An 8412-nucleotide genomic window follows, 5' to 3' on the forward strand; every position below is an offset into this window, starting at 1 on the left:
AAGACGCGTCACAAGATCTAAATAAGTTCAAAAATTACAGACTTAAATAACTATCTAAACCTTTAAAACTTACAAAATTTGAATCCCTTTGAATCTAAGTATGTTCTATAGTGGCTGTTTTGAGATATCGGACAATATTTATCTTTCTTTTTATTACTTTTTTTAAGTGTTTGACAGAGTTTTCTCAATGATTCTGTTATAATTTACTGTTGCTCAATGCCTCTTCAATGTTGGCTGCTTCCCCTTTTTATAGTGTCATTCTAAGATTCTGGGGTACCACTGATTCCCCCCCTCTATTTCCCTGGGTACCAGAGCCTATGTCGTGCCAGCCACTTCGGTGGCTGGTCCCTTCCTTATTTCTCATAGTTTTCTTCTTTTGATGCCTTTTCCCCAAAAGCTTCTTGCTGACTTTCCTTTCTGGGGTGTCCCTAGAAAGCTGACTTCCAATCTTTCTTGCTTCAAGGCTTCTACACCTCATCTTTTCAAATTCATCTTTTTCGGCTACCTTTCCTTTTGTCATTTTTCCCGTGTGAGTTGATTCCATCTTTGCCAAATTGAAAGTTTTCCCAACTACTTCCTTTTGTGGTTCTTCTTTCTAGGTTCCTCGAGGTACTAGCCCTTTGTTCATAAATTGTTAGTCTCAAGCTTTCTGATTCCTTTCTGCATCATTGGGTGGCTGATAAAAATTTATATGTTCTTCGTTCCTTGTGTTTTCCGGAAACTTCTTTTGAGTTGTCTTAATCTCATCCCAACTTTGCTGCATGTCCCGAGGACCCCGGGCTTCTAGCAGTCGCTGGGTATCTCGGCCTAATTCTTAACACTGGATTGGACTCCCTTTTTATTTTCTAATTTTGACAAACTGGATTTCTTCCTTTCTTTCCTTTGTTTTTCTAAGGCTTATCTCTTCATGGGTTCTGGGCTTTAAATCCTTTTTAATAGACTTGGGCCTACCATCCTTTTATCTTGTGGTGAGCTCAACCCTTTTATATAGAGTTTACCCACTGTGCTATTTTTGGGCCTTGGTGTTATAACTTTTTAGACCTCAACACTATTTTACCGCTTTTAGTCCCTAAAATGAAAAATGCGTTCCATTTTGGTTTCTACCATCATCTCACTAATGAAAATTGCTAATGTGACAAACAAAGTATAAAGTTGACACAATAAATGCTAACGTGGCCATTAAAATTATATTAAAAAATTTATTTGGCAATTAATAAATGCCACGTCAGCTTAGAAATTTTTAAATTAATTTATCAATTTTAACCAAAAAAAAGAAGAAGAAGGAAAAAACAGAATTAAAAATCAACAACAAATGAATTCAGATCTAACGTCCTCTTCATTAAGAACACACGAGCACAAACCCAGAAAATCAAACACAAGAACATAAGAAAATCAAACCCAAAAAATATAAATGAATATCATACAAAACAAAAGCAATCCACATATATATACATAAACCAAATTATCCAAAAGAAAAAATAGATTTAAATCTGTAAATTTAATCAATACATCATGAACAAAATACCTACAAATTCTAACAAACCTAGCTCAATCCTCAAGCGTGCCAACAACAAGCACAAAAAGTAAAAAAAAAAAGTAAAAAGGTAAAAAAGTAATAAAAAAATTATAAAAAAAAAAAAAAAGGGTCTAAATCTTTTGTCTTTTTTGTTTTTTTCATCTTTGTCTCAGTGGTTAATCTTTTGTTTTCTCTGATAGCTGATCTTGTGCATCCTTGTTCAATTTATCCGCAAACTCCTTGGACTCTTCAATACCCATTAGCTTTGGATAAGAGACCTTATCAGCCACCAAGTCTTTCCAGGCAATTTTCCCCAATTCTTGAGACGATTTTGTCACATCAAGAATGTCATCCACCACTTGATACAACAACCCAATATACCTCGCGAAATTCTTCAACTTTTCAACCTTTTCGTGAGACCCACGTCCAAGAATTGCTCCTAAAACCACAGCAACTTCAAGCAACGCTGCCGTTTTGTGTAAATGGATAAACTCAAGGTGTTCCAAACCCACATCAGAAAGTCCCTCAGAACATATATGATATATCAACCACTTGGCTTGCAACAAGTCCTTCTGTCCCAATCGACCTCGCGAGCTCTCCGACGACTCTAATAACTCTCATCGGTGGCACATCCATCGTAGACACTGCTATGTGCTCAAAAGTGAAGGCTAAAACCGCATCGCCGGCGAGAACCGCGACCTCCTCCTCCACCCAAAACCCACCTTCAGTCACCTCCACCTTCACCTTGAGCTTGGAGACTGTAGAGAGAGAGCTTGAGATTTTCACAGAGAGAAAGAGAGAGCTTGGAGATTTTGTTTGAGTTTTTAAATTTTAAATTTTATGTTGTGTTTGATTGCCAAGAAACTTTAATAGAAACTGAGGAAATTACTCAAAAAAAATCTCAATCTTTAAAATTCAAAAGTGAATTTTTTTTAATTATTTTATTTCAATTTAAATTAAAATAGAAACTCCATTGAATAAGGCCAGGCCAGTACCTGTCGATCCCTTCGAAGCTCCGAAAAGACCAAAACCTCTCTTCCTCCCTCTCTCTCTATTTGTGCAACAAAACACCCAGAAAGTGAGTGAGGAGAGAAAGGATTTCCATGCGAAGATGGCTGATGCAGCTATCAAAAAAAAAAAAAATTTTTGATAAATTAGAAATTCTTTGTTTTTAAAATTTTAAAATAAAATACCAATAATTTTTTAATATTATTATGAGAGATGCTATGTCTACAACATTTTTACAACAAATTACAGGTAGTTAGTTGTTTTTGATTCAAATTTGAAACTAACACTAAGATTACTTTTTTGCCCAATAATAACAACCAGTAACAACCTGTCACTTAGGATTTGTTGTAAAAATGTTGTAAACATATCATTTCTCATTATTTTAATGGTCAAATCAGTATTTACTATGTTAACAGTGCACTCCGTTTGCCACATCAATAATTTCTGTTAGTGAGATGATGATAGGGACCAAAATGAAACGTATTTTTCGTTTTAGGGACTAAAAACGGTAAAATAGAAAAGTATTAACCAAAATAGAAATTAATCCAAAATATAAGGACTAAAAATACATTTACACCCTCATTAAAAAAAATTTTAAAAAAATTATATATTGAAGCCTTTTTTTTTTGATAAACTATGTGCCCGTTTGGGTAGAGCTGAAACTTGCGTTTCAGCTCTACGTTTTCCTACCTTTTTTTTTTTTTTTTTTTTTTTCCTCTGCACGTGAACAGTAAAAGCACTGTGCAGGGGACAAAAATTACTATTCACGCACTGTTTACGCACTGTTCACACACTATTCATGGGTCCCACGACACTTTTTACACATTTAAAAATTATTTTGCTACAGTGTTTTTAGTTTTCAGTTTTCAGTTTTCAGTTTCAGCAACAATAAGCTCAATCCAAACGGACCCTATATATTGAAGCCTTTAATTTAAAGGATTCTCATTTCCATTCTCTTGATAAAAAGGATAATATGTTATAACAAGAGGCACCTTTGATGATAATAATTTTTATTCACATTTGGTCCTCACAGTCACTTTCTGGCTTTCGGTATAGCGTGCAGTGTTTCTTTTTTATCTCCTTCGTGCTTTCCATGAACGTGTCTGACTTGTTATTGGTCAGGGTGCATTTTGTTTACGCTGTATTCGTATAATGTGATGTGAGCTTCACAGTAGCTTTATTTTTATATATCCAAAAAACTAGGAGTGTGTTGCTTGAAGGTAACTTAATTAACTGGGTTAAATTTCTAAAATTTTATCCTTTTTTGGAATAAGTAATTTAAATTGATATCAAACTAGTTTTTAATCAACCTAATATGATTTGAATTTATAACACTTGTTCTATAATTATTATCTTTTATCATCAAATTGTTGGATATATTTCAGCAATTTACTTTTGTGATAAAGTAAAAGAAACAATATACAAATCTAAGAACAAGCAATAAACAAATACTGAATATATTTAAGAAGAAATCTGGAAATAATTAAAAATTTACAAACCAAATGCGTGAAGGATGAATAATTCAGATCAAGTCTTATATTTGACACAACCTCCTTAAAACAAATTTCGCCCTTCACATAATCATTGTGGTGCTTTGAGACTCACAGACGTCTGCCTCCTAGAATAAAATGATTTATAGCATCAAAACGAAGCACACAAGGTCGTATTCTGTGAACTACTCAATGTCTCTTTCTCTCTCTTTGACACAAAATGAACTACTCAATATCTCTTTCTCTCTCTTTGACACAAAATGAAATGCACCAAATATTCTCACTTTGAGAGTTTTTTCAAAAAAATTGTTTTTATGAATGAGAGACTATGAAAAATTATATGTTATTGAACAGGCACTCTGTTTCAGTGTTGTGCACAGACTAACTGACTCAAAAATTAAAATAATAAAATATTATTATTTGGACAAGTAGGCCCAATCCACATATGCCAAAAGCCCAACCTAATGTCTAATTCATGAGTATATAAACTCATATATTATCTATTTCTTTTCCTATATGGGACTCAGGATTTTTACCACTTTTAATAACATCTTTAAGTGAATATAAAAAACATCAATTTCTTATTCACTCCATGCTATTTTTCCAACACAAATTAAAATATGAATAAATTTTTAATATAAACAAGATTCAAACAAAAGTTCAATATTTGATTATAAAAAATTTTACCAATTAAAATAAATATTGATGACATATTGTATAGATTCCAAAGAATAAGCTACTATGTTACTCAGTGTGGATTTGTATTTTGAGAAAGTCTATAAATACAAATATATAAATGCACATATGCTAATGTTGTAAATTTTCAGTAGTATTGATACGTAAAAAAATTGAGTGAGGCCGAACTCAAATAAAAACAGTAAAAAGCTTGTAAACTCTACGTAGCAGTGTAGCACTACTATTTTGTCTTTTACAAATGGTCTCCACTTGTGTGGCCATTACAGGACCACGGGCCATAGCTGGACGGATACAAGGTACTTCTGAGGACAATGATAGTTTAGACTAGGGTACGGGTTCTAGGCGTTTTAGGAATTTCCCATTGTATAATGAATTGGGCCCAAATGTGAATGCTATTTTGGCATTTTATGTACAACAACCGGAATATGGTAAAAACTAAAATCTTATTGGTTCAGGTACAAATTTACCAAAAATAAAAATAAAATGTCTAAAAGTACAAAAGGTGTGAAATAATTGTGAGAAAGATGAATGATTTTTCTTTTAGTTAAATCATAAATTATATGCTCTAATTTTTTTTAAAATAGAATTTAGTGCAATAATTTCTTATTCGTTCAATTTAGTCTTTTAACTCATATTTTTATTCAATTTAATCATTTAGTTCACTATATTAAATGGATGTTAAGTTCTTTATAAAAAAGACGACATTTTGTTATTTATGAAGTTCTTAAATTTAATAAATAATAATACCAATGCTAATAATTGGGGAAAAAATAGAAATTGATATATTTTTTAAAAAAATGAAAGAAGAAAGAAAAGAAGTGAGTAAAAGTCTTGCTTGCATTGCATTTTTAAAGATCTTCACCTCTAAAAGATTTATCGTAAGGGCGCAATTTGGTTCCCTATGCTAAATTATAAATGAACTTAGGCCCAAAAAACCCAATACAATAAATTTGTAAAGAGTAGATTGGAAAACTGGGTTTTAATGAATCAGTCAACGAGTAAAGTTGATTCAAATGACAAGAAAATGTAGATAGACTAGTTTAATCTAAAGAAAATTGTCCTCAGCACAGTTCGAGAAGATCAGTTCTTATATATTGATTCTCAAGTTTGATTATAAGTTCAGTTCTTGATTGATACAGTGTTTTTCTCTTAATTTCTCCTCCCCCTTTACTCTTAGAGGGTCTCTTACATTATATAGCTCTATTTGAATTATCTTGACCCTCCACCTGTTGATCGTTCAGGCCACCACTTGAGTGCTTGTCCCATCGGACATCCTCACAGGCTCCTTGTGAATTGGGGCAACCAAGGTAGCACTGTTCAGGGGTCTTCTCCACATAAATACATCCAATTGGTTAGGTGCAGAGCATTCAATGCGGTGATAGCAACTTTTCCTTAGATATTTCCCACCTCCTAGTTGTCCTGTACGTTCATAACATATAATGTTATCACCAAAATTTCCTGAATGGTCACCTTGGGTGACGAGACACTCTTTCTGACCCCTGTTTCGTTTAGTTCAGGAGATACTCCTCCTCGACTTACCTTCCCCAACATTCTCACCCGTAGTTCGCTCATGGGATCCTAAGTCTTACATACTCATTACTGTTTATCTGTCATCGGACCACAAAGTGTCCTTGGACAAGACCCAAGGCTCAGCATATGTTCTTGGGCCCCTCATCCCTACATTTATTATTTGTAAACATCTTGTACTCTAAAAAAATGAAATTCTTATTTTGGATTGTTTTTAAGATTAAAAATTATTCGGATGAAGCTTCAATTTTAGGGAAAAGAAAAATCGAACCTATTAAAAATAAAACCATTAACAAAAAAAATTCAATCTAAATTCAAAACTTCTACACACAATCTAATGTCTAAAATTTCACAAAAACATCAAAATTCATTATCTTCAGACACTCCCATAAAAAATAAAAAATAAAAAGATATATATATATATTTATATATATTGTGGTTACAAATAAACCTAGCTAAATGATGATGGATTCAACCAAAAATTTTTATTAAAAAAATATCTATTACTAACTTCAACCAAATACATAGATCTATACACAATTTCACCAATTTTGAAGTCAAAAACTTCATCAACCATACCTAGAATTTGTTTGCTAGAGACAATCGTGTTCACCAACTTCGACAACACAATCATCTTCTTGATCACATTTTTCCTACAATCCTTAACTCTTGAATCCACACCTCTCACTGAATCCAACCTAATTATCAAGCACATAAGCATCTTATGTCGGATATGCTCCACTTTGGATTTAGCTCCGGTATAAGCTTTAGAGATCACTACCGCTACAATTTAAAGTGCCTTGATATAACTATTACTAGAGACAAATATAGAGTTCTTGATCCTAACAACACCATTTTAACCAACGATGCTCCTCCCAAATGAGTTTACTCCTCCTCAACAACCTTTTAGGTCTTGCCACAAATCTCCTTATTGTCGCTTTTAACAAATGTGTCTACATAATTCACAAATGGGTACATTGAGTAAGATTGTCTTCAAGGAGAGAGAGAGAGATTGAAAATATAAAAAAAATATATATATATATTTTTTTAAAATCAATTATTTAAAATTAAATACAAAAAAATGATTTTTCGATATTGAAAATCAGTGAAAATTAAAACTACATCGTTTATGAGGAGTCTAACGGCATGATTTTTACTAGCAATGATGAAGGGAGTGAATTGAATAAAGTTGAAAGTTTAAGAACTTGATAAAAAGTTACAAGATTAGGTTGAATTTTAAACAAAGTTTGAGCCCATTTCGTTAGAATTATTGGTTTTATGTCATTGTGGTTCGGTTCTTAGTGTTGAGATTTATTAAACATTTAATAAAATAAGCTTAGTTGGATTTGTTTGAGTCAAATCCAGTGGCTTTGATAGGGACAAATCCAACTAAATTTGTTTACACAAAACCCAGATAATCTGGTGGCCAAATTTCCCCTTGAAACCTCAAAAAACCAAATCAAAACACCAAACCCACGAATCTAAAATCAACCTCAAAACCCAATTTTCCAAACCTTAACACATAGAAGAAAATCCATTACAAAGGAAAGCAATGATATCTCCATTCGGCGTTGGGATTTGATGGCTGGTGACAGCTTAAGGCAGGAATGGTGACAGCAACGCAAGGCAGGAACGATCGAATCTTCCTGGGTTGGAGCACGCGTGGTGCTTCGGTATCACGGCGTGGTTGGTGGCAGCCCGATGCAAACCGAGATAACGAATTCGTATCCAATGACAAAGCCTTTCTCATCGATTGGGCATGGTGATAATCATGGGATTTATCTTAGCCACCATGTTTTTTTAGTTCGGTAATTCCACAAAAGGTGCCATTGCACACCTGGTTTTTCTTACCGAAAGATACATTTTCATGAGGAAAACCGCTTATAATGAAAAATATCGTCGTCCATGCTTTCTCATTGATCATCTAGTAACCTAGAAAACTATTCCTATCATAGTCATTACAGAAAATGGCTCTAGCTGGCATGTGGGCCCTTTTGGTCTCAAAGTTTGTTTGGTGATATCAAAGTGTGGGGTTTTTTGGGTTTCAAAATTGGTTTGATGACAACAGAGTGGGTCTATTGTCTGTAGTTTTGGTTGTTTACATTTGTAGTTGAGATTGTGAGAGATAAACTACGTTAAAAGGTTTATGAATGCTGTGGTGTCTTGAATGAACTA

The 8412-nt window shown here is 33.3% G+C and overlaps 1 pseudogene; it reads right to left on the reverse strand.

Annotated features, from left to right (window-relative positions):
• Positions 1-1652: 1652 nt before the first annotated feature.
• On the reverse strand, positions 1653-6958 carry LOC115961371 (annotated as a pseudogene).
• Positions 6959-8412: the final 1454 nt, after the last annotated feature.

This window comes from Quercus lobata, chromosome 9 (genome assembly GCF_001633185.2).
Source record: "Quercus lobata isolate SW786 chromosome 9, ValleyOak3.0 Primary Assembly, whole genome shotgun sequence".
Classification (NCBI taxonomy): Eukaryota; Viridiplantae; Streptophyta; class Magnoliopsida; order Fagales; family Fagaceae; genus Quercus; species Quercus lobata.